This window comes from Passer domesticus, chromosome 3, assembly GCF_036417665.1.
Source record: "Passer domesticus isolate bPasDom1 chromosome 3, bPasDom1.hap1, whole genome shotgun sequence".
NCBI classification, from domain to species: domain Eukaryota; kingdom Metazoa; phylum Chordata; class Aves; order Passeriformes; family Passeridae; genus Passer; species Passer domesticus.
In genome coordinates, this window is record NC_087476.1 from 48144413 (window position 1) to 48164286 (window position 19874).

Sequence of the window (19874 nt, forward strand, 5' to 3'; positions counted from 1 at the left end):
TCTTTTTCAGTTTTTCAGCTCTGGGATGTCAGTTTTCACAGGCATTAAAAATATTCAAGTATTTTGCTTTTTAATGATTTCCTTAGAGATAAAAAGAGAAACTTTTCTTGACCTTTTGAGGTAGGCTGATCCTGGATATTTTTGTTCAGGGACATTTTCAGAGATTCTAACCCCTTGAAAACCATGTTTTGACTCCTCAGGATTATTAAACATAGCTCAGGTAGTTAGAACTTGCTCAGTGGTGATATTTGTACGGCAGGTGACACCAAGTGGTGCTGTCACAGGCAGTGTTCCTGCTGTCTGTGTGCATGTACACGACTTCAGCTTTGGCTGTGTCACGCCCTGTGCAAAAGGATTCAGCCTCTTCCAGCAGCTTTTCCCTACAAGTAACTAAGGACTTTGTTAACTACAAGGTCACTTTTTATCACAAAGCTGCAACCTAAGGACGAGGTAGGAGCTTAGAGCTATGCCTCCCAGTAACAGTGCTGGATTTCTTTGGCCAGCAGAGATATCTATTCATTCAGGAACAAGTTACACCTGGGGCAGATCTAGATTATTTGCCACCTGGTTACTTTCAGGTGAGGATGACACTGCACCTCTCCAAAGAGTTGTGACTTACTCTTCATAAACAACAGTCACATCAGTGTGCACTCCTCCTGCCTGCTTACCTGTGCAAGAGCTGTATACGTAATACCCCTTGACATGTTGTATAAAGTCTGAGAGGACTTGAGTTAATTAAAAAGGTAGTTATGATCTGCTAGGTTTAATATGAAACCTTTAGAGTGACAATGCAAAATCATTCTGCAGAAATCCCAAGACCTCCACACAAATGAACTCAGTTGATAATATTTATTGACAGAACACAAGTATAATCTCATTAATATTTGCAAATTTCAATTACAGGGAGGGCATGATCCTGTTTAAGTAGTCACAGTTTTCCATTATGATTGAAACAAATACCAATTTATTAATTCATCTTCGAATTTTGAAAAAGGTGAAAGTGTGATGCTGCTAAGAATGATATATGATGGAGTAAATTATTTTTGCATAGCTGTAATGTTATTTGTTTCCTGTGACATTGAAATTCTGTGTCAAATTCTGGGAGAGAGGAAAGGATAAGAAAGCATAGGTCATTCCTGATTTTAATGAAAAATTGACATGGTTCATTGACATTATAAAAGCAAGTAATACAGTATTGTGTTGTTCAAGACCTGAATCTTTTGGATAAAAATCGCAATTGCGGTTCATAAAAAGGGGGGTAATTGTATTTCCCAAGAGGAAGCAAAATGTGATGAAGTAACTTTTTAATATTTTTTTTTTCAGCAAAGCTTTTCCCAAAATGAGAAAATGAACTACTAATCAAGCAGAATATTTTGACATCAGAACTCTGTCCTTCTAAGGACCCTAACCAAAATTTTTGAAAGGGGAATCTTGTAAAGCACCAAAAGACAGAGATTTTGTGATAGATCTTTAAATCTTCTATACAACTGTATGCTTATAGACATTAACAGAACAATTTGTTTATTAAAGTAATGGTTTATTTCCTCCTGATTTGTAAATAACATGAAGCATTATCATTACTTTCTTATTTGTATTATTTGGGATGTATTTGTATCAAAAGGCTGCAGTGCATAATCAGAACCATTGTCTATCTCAACTAACAATCAGAGTCACCCAGTTCATATGGAGGCAATGATGTTAGACTAGGACAAGGATAAAATAAACCCTCTGAAGCAAACTGTGCCCTCCTTCTACTCAAAGAGCAGAACTGGTGTGTTTATGCATCACACATCTAACACAAAAGCCACCATTCAGCCCCAGAAAGAATAGCTTGCAGATGTCACTGCCAGGCACAGTTTGCTGTCAATCTAAAAATAAGATACATGATCTTAAAAGGAGCTGAAGAAGCATTCTAGAAACTCTTTGCTAACTAGCAAAAGGCTGGACACATGGCAGAGTGAACAAGCCTTTTCCAACACTGTGTAGATGAGAAGTCATTAAACCTTCTCCCTGGAGCTTGCTGGAGCACTCAGAAAAGATTGTGACCTATCTGAGCAGCCAAAGAATTACTTTTCCTTTCCTCATGGTCCAGGTATACTGCAGCATGCTGCAGGAGTTCACTGTAGCTTCCATCCTAGGCTTTTTATTTCATTCTGCTCCTGAAAGTACAACAGTGAAACACATCTGCTTTGGCATTCTTCATTAGATGTGACAAAAAAACCCCCAACCAACCTAAAAAAACCCCTGAGGTTGGAACCACAGCCTCATCACCTATCATGGAAGATGTCACTCTGTCTCATCAGGGTGCACAGTGTGAATGGATCTGGACTCACAGCTCCTTGGAGGGAAGATGAATATGTTTGGTGGCAGCTGGTAGAACAAGGAATATATTGAGCTCATCCTTCCTTTCCCTCTGGCTCAGAAAGACCTCCTCCCAAAGGAGAACAGCTCCAGTCAAGTTGAGTAAGAAGATGTGCTGTGAAATGGGAACAGTTTACAGCTTTTCAAAATCTGATTTCAATACTGAGGATATAGAATACTTAGCATGTCTTTAAGGCTGCAAGCAAGAGAGGGTTCAGATAAATCAGAAAGGTACATTTGCTCAAGGCCTTGCTAAAATCTACCTCTGGGTAGCCCTTATCCCTAATGATCAGGCAGAACAGATGGCTAACGGGTTTCAGTCCCTGCCTGGAAGCAGTGGGGTTTATTTTGTGCCCAAAATCTGGTCCCATTCCATGGCTGGATGCCCACTGCAATCTGCATTTTGGAAAGAGTCTGAGGGCAGGGTCAGATCAGAGGAGATGAGTGGTAGAGGACCAGAAGAGGAGCCCAATTTGTTGAGCTGGTCAAGCTCAGCTGATAAATTTTGCAACAGAAGAGGCCACAGCAGAAGAGGAAGCTGTACAACAGAGGCTGGGGGTATGATGAGAGTCAGTAACAATCCATGTAGATCACTGGGCGAAGCAACAAATGCTGAATAAGCAAAGTATGAAATACTTGCATAAATATTTCCAAAGGCAAAGAGGGGGTAATCTTATTTTTTCCGTACATACATGTACAGAAATGGATGTAGAAGAGACATTAGTTGAAAAACAGACCCATATCTTTCGCCTTGCCTATTTCCAGACTATAAAAGAGTCAGTTCCTATGTAGGTTTCAAAATAATCCCACGTATTTGAATAGGCAGTCAGCGACAAAACCAGCAATGCAGAACAGTTAATTCAGATGCAAATATTAACAATTACTGTAACACAGAACTTATATAGTTAGCACTGTAGGAACAGATACTCTGATAATGAAAACTAAAATAACTGCTGGTATCCATAAATTCAGAGATTCTTACCCTACATTTTTATAAAATTCAGTCTGCATATCAGTGTGGTAACTGAAAAGAGTTTAAATTCTGTATGCAGTCTTTAAGGAAATTTTTGAAAAGGGTAGCCTTCTGAGAATAGTTATTTCAAATTCAGAAGGCTGCCCAGAATATCAGAGTAAGTTCAGCATTAGTGTAATTTTTCAACCTAACCCCAGAGGCCTACGAACTAAAATGCCAGCAGATTAAAATGCCTTTTAAGAGCCATTCTGCACTAAGTGTATGTATGACAGAGTTATACTTTGAGTTATAAGCAAACAGTATCACTTTGGAGGCAGCAGCTGCCACAGTCAGGCAAGGACAATTTTGCTGTAGCATGTGTTAAACAGTTGCAGGATCAGGCTAATTGAGAGGTCTCCATCACTGCAACAGCAGCTTCAAGGTTAGTTCAGGGAGTGGGGGTCAGAGTCAGGCCTGCACCCTGCTGAAAGCAGTCAAGAGGAAAGCACAATTTTGGCCAGAATAACATCTGTTTTCTCACAGCTTATAGGAAGCTATTGGCACTAGTACCGCATTGTCACCAAATGTGTCATGATCTTTCTCCCTGAATGTTTCAGCCTAACATCTGTTCAAAGTACCTTTGTGAAACGGACTGAAATATATAATAGACAATTTATTGTTGAAAAATACGATGTTTTGATATTGAAGCACTTTGCAAAGTAATTTGCAAAGCTGGATCTTAATTTGGAGCTTTTTCCAAGAAATGGGCTGGAGAAAAAAGCTTAATCTTTGAAAGAAAAGCACCTCAAGAAATCTCAAACTTGTGGTAAATTCTTTGTCTGACCCAGATTTGAGGCTGGCTACTAGTTCACTACCCATTAGCAACTGTTTGGTATGAATCCCTCTTTTTCTGGACTGCATGAATTGTATTCATCCACTGAGAGCTATCATCCCTGCAGACCAAACTGAAGGGAAGGAAGAGATAAAGGCAGAGGCACCAGAGGCATTACAGCAGGATGCAAGGAGCAGGATGCTCTTCAGATCATGAATTACAATTGTAGTTAGTAGAGACGCTTCAGACACACACCAAAGAAGCTCAAGGCTGGCTTTAGATCTACTTACTTAACTATTCCTTTTTAAGTTTCAGTGATAAATAACTTAAACTTTTTAGAACACTCTCAGATCTCCTTAATCATTATATGTCATACCAAGAGAAAAAAATATTTTCTATTTAGGTGAGAGTGTGCACAATATATATTAAATTATAAATTAGAAATCAATATGCAGATTTATATCATGAATAGTTGTATAGTACCTCTCTTAGATTTTTACAAGGGACCTTTCTATATCTGCTCCTACCCTACTGTTTCTAATTATATTCATGGAGTTGCAAGCTACGCATAGTTTTCCAAGCATGAAGAATTTTTGGGAACTCAGTGATTTCACTAAACAAAGTAAGTGACTTATATATCATCTCAACTTCCAAACTAAGCTAAGCTAAAAATCCTGGTACGCTTCGTTAAGTTTCAATTTTCTAAATAATCTTCACTTCTTTGTTGGTCAAGCCTAATAGCTCCTACTGAATAATGAAACTGATATTTGGCTACTGCCTATTTATCAGATTCAGATACAGGGGTTTTTTAAAGTTGGATACATCAAGTTCATTATACATGTGCTTGTGCAATAATTAAATCAGACTCCTTGAAACTCTGCTAAAAGCATCACTTAGAGAAAGAAGTGGCTAAAATATTTAGATTTGTTCTTTCTCCTAATTTGAAGCCTCCAGAGGTATTAAATGCAGCTTGCTGAAACCCTAACTGGAAGTAATGTCCAGAGAAGGCACTGGGACCTCATGACCTTCCCCTGAGATTCAGTCTTACCACACACCTGGGGTCACAGTGTTTGAAGCCAATTATCTTACCATTGATGGGAAATTATTAGCTCTCTGATAGGTAATTTTCCCCCAAGAGCACTGTAATTTACATGTGCAACTCATGAACCACAAAACTGATATTGTAGGACTATGCTTGAGAAGTACAGTCTCTTCTAGGCAGCATTTCAATGTATCCACACCCAGACTAATATTCACTGTTTTTGAAGTTGTGCTATCCTGCATTAGTGAAAGAATAAAACTTTGCAAAAGCTCGCCAATAAAAGATGAAGAAAGATTAGATAAGATGAATTGTAGACGTTGCAAAAGATGCACAGTGATGTTAAATATCAAGAAATAAAAAAATTGTTCTAAGTCATTCTAAATTAAATGTATTTTTCCCCACAACTAAATTAAATATTATTTTTTCTTATTTAACTAACCCACTGTCATTCAACTACATATTAAAACTGTCTAAAATATCCTAAGCATAATTTCCAGCTAGTTAAAAGGTGTATATTTTAAAGCTTAAAGGAGTTTGATTTCTGACACTCCACCCTAAATTTATCATTATTTTTGTTTTCTTGACACAAAGAATACTGATAGCCACTAAAAAAAGGATTTTTGTGTTTGTTTGCCTTCTTGGCAAAAATTAGTATTGAACCTTTTAAAAGAAGTGCTAATACCCTCAATTTTTTGTACTTCTGGAAAAACAGATTTTTCAGCACTATATAAGTTTCTGAAAACCAATGCACTGTAAATGGATAATAGCTTTCCTATAATAACAATTTCTGGATAAATTGACCCCAGCATTTGATAAGAAATGTAACTATAAGTAATTCAGAAAAGTATGTAGAAGAGCAGCCACCTTTTTCTAAAGCATTTTACCACATTCAAATCTTCCCCTGCTTTCAGAATACTATTACATATTCCACAGTTAATGGCTGGTTACAAACAAACATTAAGCCCCTGTTACACTATTTGTATAAATATTATGCTGTGCTGTAGTAGCTCCATTTAAATCAACTGAGTTCATTCATTTCTAGCAAGCAAAGTGAATAAACAGCATCTATGTGTTTGGAGTCACACTGACCTAAATAATACTAAGATTATATCTATCGAAATGAGTTAAATTATAGTAGGGCATGAATTCATGCCCTGGAACTACTTTTTTTCCTAGAACATAAAATGTCAGGGCAGGCCCTGACACTCTTTTGATCTTGGCTACTTGACCAGCTGTCTCCCAAGGGCTTCCTGGGCACAGCTAGGGCCCTAGCCCAGCTTTGGGGCTTTTCCCAAGAGGCAGGCTAGATGCAGCCTGTGCTTGGAAGGCTAAGGGAGCTTAACCATATGGAAGTGGCTGTGCTTAGCTGGCCTCCAGGCTAGAGGGAGACCTCCCATCATTCAATTTATTCATAAAAATTACAGGCAAGGAGCAGAAATGCAGCTGTAATAGGAAGAAAAAACCCAAGCAAACAAACATGTAAACAACAAACATTCCCAATTAGTCTCCCAACAGTAAACATTCCCAATTAATCTCTCATAATTACTAGAATAAAAGAGACAAACCCTGACAAATCTGTTCTCTTGTGTCCCTGGGGGATAAACAGACGTGAGTGGCCAGCTTCTGCCTACCAGCACGCCGGGGATTTGTGTTGCCTCTCCGTGCTGTGCTTTCCATATTGACCCAGTGCACTGGTGCTGATACACAGCCGGGTCTGCAGGCAGCTGTCTGCCCCGTAAGCACCACTCACTGACACGTGTCAGCTCACATAAACAACACCCAGGCAGCTTAAGGTGCTCAAACACCACACTAAGTAAAGCAGATTTCTTCCCAGCTGCGCACTAAGGTTTTAGCCACATTTTAAAAGTACATCCTGAGCCTATATATTGTTCAGCTGTAGGGAATTTCCCTCTTAAAAGTTTTTAAAAAGACCCACTTAATTTCCCACTCACTGCTGTCTTTAGTTATGGCAAAGAGATGCTTCCTTTCATCTTTCCTTCTCTTCTCACCTGAAGTCTTCCTTAATGTATGAGCTATATTGCCAGGAATAAAATAATCAACCTCCACTAAGCAAGTACCTTCCAAAGAAATCACCCAGTTACCTTCCTAATACTTCTACTTTGTCCATTAGCCTAAAACCATGACACAATGTCATGTCTGCTTGGAAATGGGGCAGGCATTATTTTCCTCATCAGCAAAAATATTTGGCACTATCCAAAAACTTTTTTCTGAAGTTGAAAAGGTAAGCTTAAAATCTTCAAAGTCTCAGAAGCAAAAAAATTTATTAGGGACAGAACAAGAACCTTGTGTCTATATTTTGGGGGCTTCTTTCAGATTTATATTTTTCTTATTTTCACAGGAAAATCACCTTATAGAATAAGAAAAATGAAAAATATACCTTTTAATTAATATATTATCACAGTGCACAGAAATGGTATGAAAATGTCTTTTTTGCAGACAGCTTAATTTTAAATTAACTTATATGTCAGAAAAACCTAAATTTCAAAGAAATTTGAACCAGCTTCAATTTTTACTTGAGACCTGACTGAAATGTCTTCAAAGACAATACTTTTGTGATAAGAGGTTCTGATCAATTCTGAATTGACATTTGAAAAATTGATTTTTAAAATTTAATGCACATTCTTTCAAAGTGGTGAATGACAAAGAGACATTTTTCAGATATATTTTCTTTGTGTAAAAGAGAAATTGTTTGAAAATTTAGAAAATATTTTTATCCTTTTCTCATCTTTCTCTTCTTTTTCTTATTGAAATACTTTCCTGTTTCCACAAAAAAAGAGTAGTGGAAAATAAAAGAAAATTACACACTACCATTTAAACTACTTATATACTCTCTGTTTCTGAAATAAACAAAGCAAAAGTTTCTAGTTAGTTTTGTTACAAAAGAAGAAATGACAAACCTTAATGACAGATAAATCTTTTCAATCCATTTTTGTTAAAGATAATTTATGTTCAAGGATAATGTTCACAAGTAAAGCTTCTGTCATGAAATTCATCCTTCGTTGTTTCTTGCTGTTAAGTTGTGGAAGGTGGAGGTATACAAAAATCTCTCTGAGGCATCTACACCATAAATAGTCCCTTTGTTTGCCACCAGAAGGGCTGTAGGTCCAATATATAAGGGAGGAAAGAGCTGTTGCTTCATGCTCACCTAAATCTACTACACCAGCCAGGGAGCAGTCCTGAAGGAGCTGCTGGGAAAGCAACCAGAGAAATATGGTTTTAGGCACATCAGAATGAAGGCCTGAGTTACATTTTCTGCAGTTGCAGTTTGACTTTTTGAAGCCCATGTTTTTTGCCATATCTGAAAGAAGTGATTTTCATTCTTAGTTCAGAAAGGACTGAACACAGCATGCTGAGAGAGTAGCTAGCAATGTCATTGGTAACCACAATTTTTTCATATGCAAACTGAGAACTTCTAATGCCAGAACAAATTTTTCCCTAGTTCTCCTCAAACCTTTTCTACCTCTGAAAGAAATTCTGTGGTTGGTAAAAAAGCTTATCAGTCATATTTTCTTTTTCAGAACTATTTGCCAAAAAGATCATAATAGATTATTTTATGCAGATTGTGCATCACCACTCAGGAATGTAATTTTCTACCAGAAGACAAATAAAGACATGTTGTTTGACTATACTGATAGATTCTACATTGGCAGACTTTTTTCCTGCTGCAAACGTGTTTTCCTTTAGATTTGAGATTAATCCTCTTACAAGAGGCAGGAATGTGAAATTATAAAGAGGAAGGATTTGCTGCCACTTCTGACATTATTTATATTTACATGGCACTTACAAAGGTGAGAAAATTATCTAAAATATTTTTCCTCAGACCTTCCTTCTGACACCATGACAAAGTTAGGTCCACTCAATCTATTCAACAGTCTTTTCAGCATCAAAATTTTATATGAAAAAATGGCATATCTATTTACTGCATTAAATAAAATGCTGTATTAAGTACTCCTCTGCTCCACTGTCATCTTTAGTTTCCTTAAAAGCTCCATATTACATTCAGAAAAAATATTTATTTCTTTCTTCAGTATAAGCATGTAGTTGATTTTTCAAGTTTAAACAGGAAGACCTTGCATGTGATGGTAGGTGACACTAGTCTGTAGTTGGCAAAATATCTTTCAGATTCATGTTTTTCAGGACAAAATGTAACCCTGGCTTCAGATGCTGAAGTAAAGATTCATTTTGTTTTCTCCTGTTTCAGGATTTGATTACTTTTTGGTTTGTTTTTTTTGTTTGATTGGTTGCTTGGTTGGTTGGGGTTTTTTGCTGTTTTGTTTGTTTGTTTGTTTGTTTTGCTTTGACAGCACTGCCTCTTATTTATAGCCTTGGGTTTAAAATATTCTGCAGGAGAACCAGTGGACCCTACTGTTTTACCTTCAGGAAACAATTTAACCACTCTCAGCTATTTACTGTGTTGTCAAATCTTCCTCTGTAACTTCATAGTCAGAAAGAAGAACCAGCAAATCTCTGCTGGGAAGAGGAAATCAGTCAGTAACAATGATTATAGAGATTTGGATATTAAAAGAGAAAAAGTATATATGTATGCACATGTATACACACAGATAAATGTGTATACAAATGCACACAAAATCTGTTAGGGCCATCTGGATTTCCAATATGGGAAATGGTTATTTTCTGGCTTTAGTCTTCTTTTGAGGCTCCCATCCTGTCGTTATGTCAGCTTTAGTTACTTCTCCCATGGCCAGAACATGTTAGGTAACTCAACTTTCATAATTTTATTTTTAACCTGAGTTGCACTTTTTTTATGTCTTACTTCTGTCTTAGGGATCTTTTCATAAAATAGTGCACTTTTCCCTCTCTTGAAAAAAAATCAAACCAACAACATAACACATCCTTATATATATTTTTACTTCTTTTTTCTACATCTCCACCATTTCCAAATTTGTTTCCAAGTTCATTCAGGGTTTTGTCAAAGTCATTTTTGTCTTCATACCTGGCAAATATCATGTCCTCTATAAAAGTAAGTTGAAAATAAAAACAAACCTGTCTGCAAAGAATCCAGGACGCAGTGTAAATCCATTTCCATTGATGTAAAGTGACTTATCTCTCAAGAGATGCCACTTTTCTAAAGCTGTCATCACAGCAGCAATGTCAGGTTGGAAACGGAGGTTTTGATGTAAGTTGGATGTCCATCAGTTAGTGCAGAAAGTTTACACGCTGCTGAGCAAGCTTAAACACTTGTTGTAGAGGACAAATCCCTTATTTGTTGTCTCATTTTTCACTTAATTCTACATAGAATTAATTCATTAATATTAATGTTGCACTTGCATACTTTAAAAGAAAACTAGTACATATATATGCATTATAAATCAGTTTATTAAGTCCTTTTACCAATAATTTTTGGTAATGTGAAGGCACTTTTTACCATTTTCTGCTGTAATGTAAAATCCTGTCATCCCTTGGTAGACTCTGAATATGTGTCTGCTATAATACAGTCTAATAGCTTTATTTATGACAGTCCTTTGGAGACTCCAGCAACTGTGTGCAGTCAAGATTGTTCAAGCCATTATAATACAAGATTGTATTACAGTGATTTGAATGGATAAAAGTTCTTTCATTTCCAAAAGGGAAATAAATTGTTAGACACTGTTCTGCAATGTATGAGGACAAATGTGTTCCTTTAGTCCCCCAGACAGAGAGCTGTATTTTCTCAAGCAACACTGTTGCAAAAAATAAAATGCCTAAGGACTAAGAGGCTTAGTGAACAAAAAGTACAGGAATTATCTGTTTATTCATTTACTTATTTTGTAGAGTGAAATGTTGTATATCAACTCAGATACCTTAAAAATCCTTTGTTTGGGGATATTCAGCAGTTTACCCATGGAGACATTCCTTCAATTTGTCTCCTTGAAAAATGTCTGAATCTAACAGAATTGACTATTAAAGTCTACCTTGTGCAGTGTTAGTTCATTTTTATATGTAAAGTTCACTTTGCAGTAGTACTTCATTATAAACGTCATCCTTCACATCTTATCTACAAAAGTTCATTTTGACTAGAAGTATGAAAGAGTACAGCTGTGCAAACCATTTTAAAACAGTTAATTGCTCCCAGTACTTCTAAAGTATATAAAACATTAAAAAGAAAAAGTAGCAATATTTAAAGATTTTCCTCTGAAAGTTAAATTTAAAGTTGTCTAGTGCTGACAAAATTTTATAATCACAGATTTACGCATTTGAATAAACTTGGGAAAATTATTACCTTTCATGGTCATTGATCACAAAAGCATCTTTGTTCAACAAAATGTGATTAGGTCCCCTTGAGGTCAGCACATGCTTAAAGACTAATATTTATTTAAGGGTTTTGCTGATGTGAATCTTTCTGCAATTACCATTTCATCTGATTGTGTTAACAATGCACAGTAATGCTTGTTTGTTCAGGGAAAAATTTTGTGCTTACAGACTTGTAATACTTGAGAGAAAGAGAAAGAGAGAGACAGAGAGAGCAGGGAGAAGTGGATCTAACACAGTATTTATGCAACAGGATAGAAGTACTGTTAAGTGCTATTGCTGTGTTGAGCAAACCAAGAGCATAAATAACAGAGAAAAACACAGTCCTGGTAGTAAGTGATGTCTGGCCATTTGCCTTAAAAGATTGAAATTTCTGTTCTTGATTTTATTTTTTTATTTATTTATTTTCCATGCATTTGTACTCTGCACCCAAAAATAACTAAGCTAATTTTTCTTGTATATCCACCTTTTAATTTTGTTTATGCGGTAGCCTATCATTTCAGTCTGTATACTTTTCTAAGGAAGACCATTTTACCAAGGAAATATCCTGGTTGCCATAAGAGAAAATTGAACACACACACACACACCCACCCACCCACACACACACACACACAAATATACACACACACATGTGGAAGCAAAGCACAGCTGAGACTGGACATAGTCCAGTAATTGATATTTTAAGTTGCACATGATATTCTTTCCTTGTTCTGTTGCGCTGCATTTAGATATTGTATGGCTCTCCAGACATGCTATGCATAATTTTACATACCATCTGCTTTACATGCCAGGTTCCATATGTACAATGTATAACCTAAAACCAATATTTTGAATGATTTGAGCTACAGTGGAGGCTTTTGTTCTTAAATTGTTGAATAGAAGAATATAGTCCTAAATAAATCATCCAATGAATGTGTTCTGAGTCTAATAAACAATAAAATTTATTTTGAAAATGTTCTTAAAGGTGTAGTAATTTCAAAATTTAGGTGACTTTCAAGAATCCCAGTAATGTTGCTTCTGAGATTCAAATACCAAGAGACCTGCAAATGCTTGCTACCATTCACTTAACAACCACAGTAATACAAGGGCATAAACATGTTTCAGAGTCAGGCAAGGGACAGCAAAAATAATCTTGAAATATTCATCTGAATAAAGATGAACAGCATTTACTCCTCAAAACAGGATGAGGTTTATATAGCTGCTAAAAGTGAGTAATGGTTATTCAGAATCATGCTCTGGAGTTTCCTGGTACTTCATTATCTAGCTTCATTCAACTCTGCCTTAAATACTCAGATCTTATAAGGTCTTTAGTTACAGGTAACGTAGGTTTAGGTAAAAAACCTAAATTTCTGTTTTGGAGATGCTGTCCAGAGGATCTGTCTGAATGTCCATATACATCATTGAAAAAGAAGTACTACAACACAAAAATGAAAAGAACCCATAGAATTCCAAACAGTGGTTCTCAGACAAACCTAAAGATTTATTCAAGTAATATCTTCCTTTTTAGAACTGATGACAGAAAGAAGAGGAACATTGCTTTGGATCTTAAAAAAAGCACCATCAACACACCCCATCATACCCCCCAATAAAAAAAAAAAATCCAAACCCCTCAATATTGAAGTAATTACCATATTTTTCAGATTTGACTTGAAATATAAGTTTTGTCAACAAAAATAGATTGTGGCATTACAACGTGTTTGCAAATAGCAGATAGAGTGGTGAATAGAGGAAGCAACAATGTAGCTCAAATAAAACTTTACTCCCTGTAAAGTCCCATAAAATATGAGCCCTCCACTTCCATATATGGTACAAGATAAAAGAAACATTTCACTGGAAAATTAGAAAGAAATCTGCAATATGACATTTTAAGAATGAGGTGTCTGTCTTGTCTATGGATTTGGAAGCAGAGAAGAGATAATCAGTGAAGCATTTGTCCATTTTGCAGTTTTTTTTTTCCCTCTGTAACATGAACATCTTAATCTTTTCACAGTTAAGTATTAGTGACACATTCAGTTCACTTCAATGACAATTCTACCAAATGTCTGCAAAAAAAGCTGCACAAGAGATGCAGCACTTCAAACTTTGCTTTTATATTTGCCTACTACCACAAAGTTGTACTTAAAAGGAAACATAATTATTGGACCATGAATGAGAAAGGTTTTTTCTTCTTGTATTGCATTTTGTTAGTAGTGGAGGCTACAGGGCTGCTTTTGTGAGAAGCTGCCAGAAGCTTCCCAGTGTACTACAGAGCTGATGCCAGCCTGCTCCAAGATGGACCTGCTGCTGACCAAGGCTGAGCACCATCAGCCATGGTGGCAGCACCTCTGGGATAAGAGGTTTAAGAAGGGAGAAAAAAGCAACAGAAATTGCAGCCAGAGAGAGGAGTGAGCAATAGAAACTGCATTCACAGAGAGGACTGAGGACATGTGAAAGCAACAATTCTGCAGACACCAAGGTCAGTGAAGAGGGAGTGGGAGGTGTTCCAGGTGCCAGAGAGAGATTCCCCTTCAGCCCCTGGTGCTTCAGACCATGGTGAGGCAGCTGTGCCCCTGCAGCCCATGGAGGTCCATGGTAGAGCAGAGATCCACCTGCAGCCCTTGGAGGAGCCTGTGCCAGAACAGATGGCTGCCCAGAGGAGGCTGTGACCCCTTGGGAAGCTCATGCTGGTGCAGGCTTCTGGCAGGACCTGTGACCCTGTAGAGGGAGGAGTCCACACTGGAGTAGTGTCCCTCTTTGGGGGACCCACACTGGAAAGTCTGCACCTGAAGGAGTGCACCTTGTGGAAGGGCCCCACGCTGGAGCAGCTCATGAAGAACTGCAGCCCATGGGAGGACTTGTTGGAAAAGTTCATGGCATCCCATGGGATGAACACCACACCAAAGCAGAGGAAGAGTGTGAGGAGTCCTCCTCTTGAGAAGGAAGGAGCAGCAGAGAAAACACATGATGAACTGACCACAACCCTCATTCCTTATCCCCCAGAACCACTGGCAGGGAGCAGGTAGATAATTAGGGTGTCAAGTCAAGCCTGAGAAGAAGAACGGAGGGGGGAAGAGGAGGTTGAGAGGGGAAGAGAAAAGGTGGATGTTTAAGATTTTTCTTTATTTATTGTTTTCCTGCTCTGGTAATAAATTAAACAAATTTCCCCAAGATGCGTCTGTTTTGCATGTGACAGTAACTGCTGAGTGATTCCCCTGTCCTTATCTCAACCCATGAGCTTTTTGTTACATTTTCTCTTCCCTGTTTGGCTGAGGAGGACAGTGATAACACGGTTTTGGTGAGTTTCTGGCATCCAGCCAGTGCTACCCCAGCACACCTATCAATGTAATAGTCACATTGCTCATGGGCACAGGCATATTTCTGATACTTGATAAGTTTTTTTACCAAATTCACCATGTAGGGGTGCTTGGGGGTTCTTTCAACACTCAGATTTGGAAAAAAAAAATTAAAAATCACACTTTCCTTTTTAAGACATTCCAAGCAGTGGAGAGTGGTTAGTCAGGTTACAGGAATAAGTCTAGCTTTTGCCATTTGAATATCAATATTTGTATTTGGTGCTTCATTATATATCTGACTGCTCCCAATCTAAATACTGCACTGAACAGAGGACGTTCTGTGAACTAGAACTTCCATTTGCTAATGGAATTTTTTTTGCATAAAATCTTCTTTGTAATCCATATGAATATGGGCATTTTAATTATTAATCAGAAGCATTCTTTCTTATTTGTATCTGTGCTGTGAAAGAGTTGGATAAAATGGGATAAAAAATTCATGTACATTTAGATTTTTCTCCTCTCTAGAGGGAGGGTGTTCATGAGTTAAATGCTTATGCAACACCTTTCCTTACAAACTGTACTACAGTTCTCTTGTTACTTCTCTATTGAGTCTTTCTGGGCCCAATCCACAGGCCACTGAAGTCAATGAGAGCCCATCTAATTGTCTCCAACTGCTTCCAACTTTTTAGTGAGAAAAAAGATATACTGGAAAAAGTATCAGTTACTAAGAAACATGTTATAATGTCTATGGGTAAAAAAATGGGATTCAGCCCTCTTGATTTCCAATACATCAAGAAATCGTTCCAGTATTCTTCAGTGCAAAATGGCAATGAAAATCTAGAAGACAATTCTGACACTGCTAAAACTATTTGGTTAGAGAGCTAGCCTCTAAGAGGAAGTTTCTTTTATATATCTCTGTCGCTTTGCCATCACTCCATCTTCTGCCCAGTCCCTTTCATTCCATACTGACCATAACTGCCTTCCTCTCAAGTCAGTTGGGAGTTTTGCCATTGACTTCAATGGCAGAGTTATCATATCCAGGATGAAAAACGTAGTGAGAAGAGATCATTACCAAAGTACACACAGTAGAAGTAAGAAAAACAATTTCAATGATTTACCAAAGTCCACTTAAAAATCGTCAGCAATTGTGTGCTTTCATACGTGCTTCCCACAGGTCGCACCAGGCAGTCTAGGAGAACAAAAAGCGCCTTGCACCGTGTTCCTAGCATTTGGTAGCCGGAGCTGAACCCCTGCCTGAGCGAAGTTAGCCGTGCGCAAACCCGAGCTGAGCGGAGCCACCCGCTAATTGATAGCAAACATTTTACAAACATTACGCTTCCCTAAGGGACAAGCGTTTTCGCACCGGAGCCCTCTGCAGCGCAGGAGGACGGAGCACGCAGGACGGGAGCGGGCAGGGGAGCCGCGGGCACCCTCTCGCTGCGGTGCCGGGGCACCGGCCGGGGCTCCGCTCTGCTCTCCCAGCGCGCAGCTCCTGGGCGCTCCTCTCCGCAGGTGAGGCGCCCGGAGAGCCCCGTCCCCGTGTCCGATCGGCGGCACCGCGGCGCCCCAAACACCGGACCGCGCTGGCAGTCCCTACAGACGTGGCCAAAACCCAGGAGTGGCAGCGGGCAGTACACCCGGGGCACCGCGCCCTCCGTGCCCCTCAGGGCACCCTCCACACCTTACCCGCCCCCGGGGAGCCCCGGCGAGGCGCGGAGCCCCGTACTCACCGCGGTGCTGCGGGCAGCAACCCGCAGCGCAGGCGAAGCGCCCCCGCCCCGGCCGGTGCCCGCTGCGGTGCACAGACCCCGTCCCTCGGCGCCCACATCCAAGCCCCGGTCGCGCAGCTAAAAGTCCTTCTGAGGAGCACACGGCGAGCCCCGCCGCCTCCTGCCTCGGATCGCTGTCACCTCCCCTCGCCTCGCCCCCCCGCCCTGCGCCCCCCCGGCGGGCGGCAGCAGTATAAGCAGTCCCTAACCCCTCACATCACGCACCGGCAGAGGTGCCGGTCCTCGTCGCTACTTACCGGGCATCCTTCACAGCGGCGGGCGGGCGGGAGCGAGGGAGGAGGTGGAGAGAGGGAGGGAGGGGTTGAAGGAGGGAGGGAGGAAGGAGGGAGGGGGCTCCAGGCGGGCTGCGCGACGCTGCGCTGTGCTGTTCGGCAGCCTGGGCAGCTCGGCAGAGTCAGTGAGTGAGTGCCTCCGTGCGTGACGGCGTGTGCGTGTGTGCGCGATGCTGGACACAAGCGAAGGGGGACTCAGGCTCGGAAGGGCGGCGGGAAGCTGCGGGGGAGATCAGGGGGCGCAGCCCGGGCATGGCGGTGCCACCAGGTGCGGCCCAGCGCGGCCCCGGCCCCGCGGCCCCCGGCGCCCCGCAGCCGCGGCGGGAGCTGCCGGGGAACGGCTCGGGGGAGGCGCGCATCCTCCCCGCTGCCACACGCACCGCCGGGTGAATGGGGGGAGCGGGGGGAGGGATTTAAAAAAAGAGTAATAGAAATAGCCCAATCACTAGGAGAAAAAATATAAAGAAAAAGAAAAAAGAAAAAAAAAAAGAAGAAAAAACCGCAAAACTCTGTCTCTACTTCCCAGCCCAGGTTTGAGCCCCCCGCCCCAGAGCTGCGGTCCCGCGGCAGCGGCGCGCTCCCGCCGCGCCGGGAGCCGTCACCGCCCGCGGCGCAGCACGGCAGAAGCTGCCGCTGCCGGTAGCGCCCAGCTGAGAGCCGGAGCCGCTCCCCGCTCACGAAGGAGCCTCCCTCTTTCCCTCCCTCCCTCTTTCCCTCCCTTTTTCCTCTCCTTCCCTCCCTCTCTCTCTCCCAGTCCGCTAAGGCGGGCAACGCGGCCAGGTGCTGTGGGCTCGCCCTGCGGCCGAGGGAAGAGCCGGGCAGGGCCCTCCGCCGGCGCTGGCTCCTCCGCAGGAAGCTCCCGGGCTCCCGCAGGCACCGGGCTGGCGCTGGGAGGCTGCCGCCGCCGGGACGCGGCTGGAGGGGGAGAAGCGAGGGGCGAGGAGGGGAAGTCGGCTGCCCCCAAGAGCTGCCGGCGGGGCCCAGCAGCGACGGCGGAGGAATGAAGCAGCAGCGGCTGCAGAGGGCCCGCCTCTGCCGGGCAGCGGCGCGGTGCCCCAGCGCATCCCTGCAAACGCCGCTCCCTCGCTCAGCTGCTCACCTGCTGCCCGAGCGGAGTGACCCGCTGGAGAGGACCGAGGACGGTGCATCATAACTGCGGGATGTTTTGGGGGAGGAGGGGAGAGCAAGCGGCGAAGGGAGGGGTGGCAGGATTATAGGAATCAAATGGAAAGAGGGGGAAAAAAGCAACACGCACACTAAAAAAAGCCCGTTCTCGGGAGAGAAATCAAAAATAGCCACAACAGCATTGAAAGTTGCTCGCTTAGTGATTTGCATTATAACGCTGCCTCTGCTGCCTGGCTCTTCCAACAGTGTGCCCAAAGAACAGGGGGTGCTATATACTTTTTCTGTGATGTCTCTTTCTTAACAAAAAAACCAAAGAAACAAACAAAAAAAAAAAAAACAAACCAAAAAACCCCACCAAAAAACCAATACCCAATCAATCACACCCCGTACACCCCACTCCTTTGATGGAGAGATGGCTGCAGGTGGTGGTTTCGGAGCTCCAAAAGAAGTTTCCTGAGGAAAGGGGTGTGTGTAGAGGACCCATGAAAATGCTCCCCTGGGATTTTGGACCCTCGAGTTTGGCAGACCGGGGAGAGGGGGGAGAGGCGCTGCTGTCCTGCCGGAGGGATGCCAGGGAGTGCCCGGCGGCTGCTGACGGGGGGGCACAGGGCGGCACAGGCCCCCGCCTGCTTCCCCTCGCTCCTGCCGTGCCCTTCGGGATCAGTGAAAAGTGGCTCTGTTTTCGGGGGCAAAGTAAATAAATAAATAAATAAAAATAAAATAAAAAGACTGGATAAAACCTAATTTTTATTTATCAACGGTTCATGCCCTGATTTAAAAAAATAGCAGCAAATCTTAACCTAGATTATGCAGTTAAATGTATGGAGCCGGAGGCAGCGTGGCTGTTTGCCAGACCTATGATCCATTAACCTCTTTAGCTCATTGTTGGCAGGCAACAATAGCACACAAATAAATTTTTACATTTTAAAGACAAGCCATTTTCTTTTCATAGTAAACTCCCCTCTACTATGCTGCAATTAAAAACAGAGTATCAACAAGAAAAATTATGAGAAATAAATAATACTGTGAGTTTTTAGCTACTTTGTGTCTATTTTATGGGCAAAACCATTGTACTATGCATAAGGTGGACAGAGGTGTATTAAAAATTCTTATTTGATGAGAACGATTTGGATAATTTTACCTTCACCACTGGATTAAATACTACTTGGACTGCCTAGAATTCAAAGTTTTAGTTCCAGTTCTTTTTACAGAGAGAAACCAAGAAAAACCCTATGTAATCAAAATAAAAGTATGAAAAGGGGATATATGAAGCCCTTTTCTCCCTTTCATGTGTTGTAAATATATATACACATATATGACCTTTAATCAAAAACATTCAGTCTGAAGCTACATTCACACATAAATGTTTGTGCATGTATACATGCTCTCTATACAATAATTATATAAATAACGTATTTCAAAATCACTGAAAATTCATTAGAATAGAAAGAGGCAAAGCTAAAAGCACAGCTCTCAACATCCTGCCGAGTGCTATAAAAAAAGTGTTACCACTTGGAGGAGAAGCCATAGAATCACTGATAGAGAAAGAATATGATAGGTATACCTTGCACATTATTTTCCACACAAACATCTTAGGAGTAGAAATACATCTGGGGGGGGGGGAAGGAAGTATACAATGCTTCTTTTTTTTTGTCTAGGACATTAGGCTGTGGTCCTAACAGCCAAAATATTTGTTTTGAAATGTCTACATTCAGAGAGGTTGAATCTGTCCCTGCTAAATCAAGCTACATCTCTGGGAGTGGAGGATAGATAGTATCTGCAAAAGGGATGACTGATCACATGAGGACCTTAGGAAAAAGAATGGGATATGCAGTAGGAATGGGGAGGAGGGCTAGCTGGGTGACAACAGTGAATTCAAGAAGCTTATATGTTACAGAGGTAGCTGCAAACAAATGCAATCTCATGTGGAGGAGGTAGCAGGAAAGAAGACCTTTATT

General features: G+C 41.0%; 1 protein-coding gene across 4 annotated transcripts in view; it reads right to left on the reverse strand.

Moving 5' to 3' along the window:
• HS3ST5 (heparan sulfate-glucosamine 3-sulfotransferase 5) overlaps positions 1-18422 on the reverse strand; it is a 190450-nt gene extending 172028 nt beyond the window's left edge. Inside the window, exon 1 of one of the 4 annotated variants that reach the window (XM_064412976.1) lies at positions 17891-18422. The gene's annotated coding sequence lies outside the window, so the exon portion shown is untranslated. Of the gene's footprint in view, positions 1-16459; positions 16651-16755; positions 17303-17890 lie in introns of those variants that run through there. The other 3 variants (XM_064412977.1, XM_064412974.1, XM_064412975.1) reach the window with 3 other exon arrangements.
• Positions 18423-19874: the final 1452 nt, after the last annotated feature.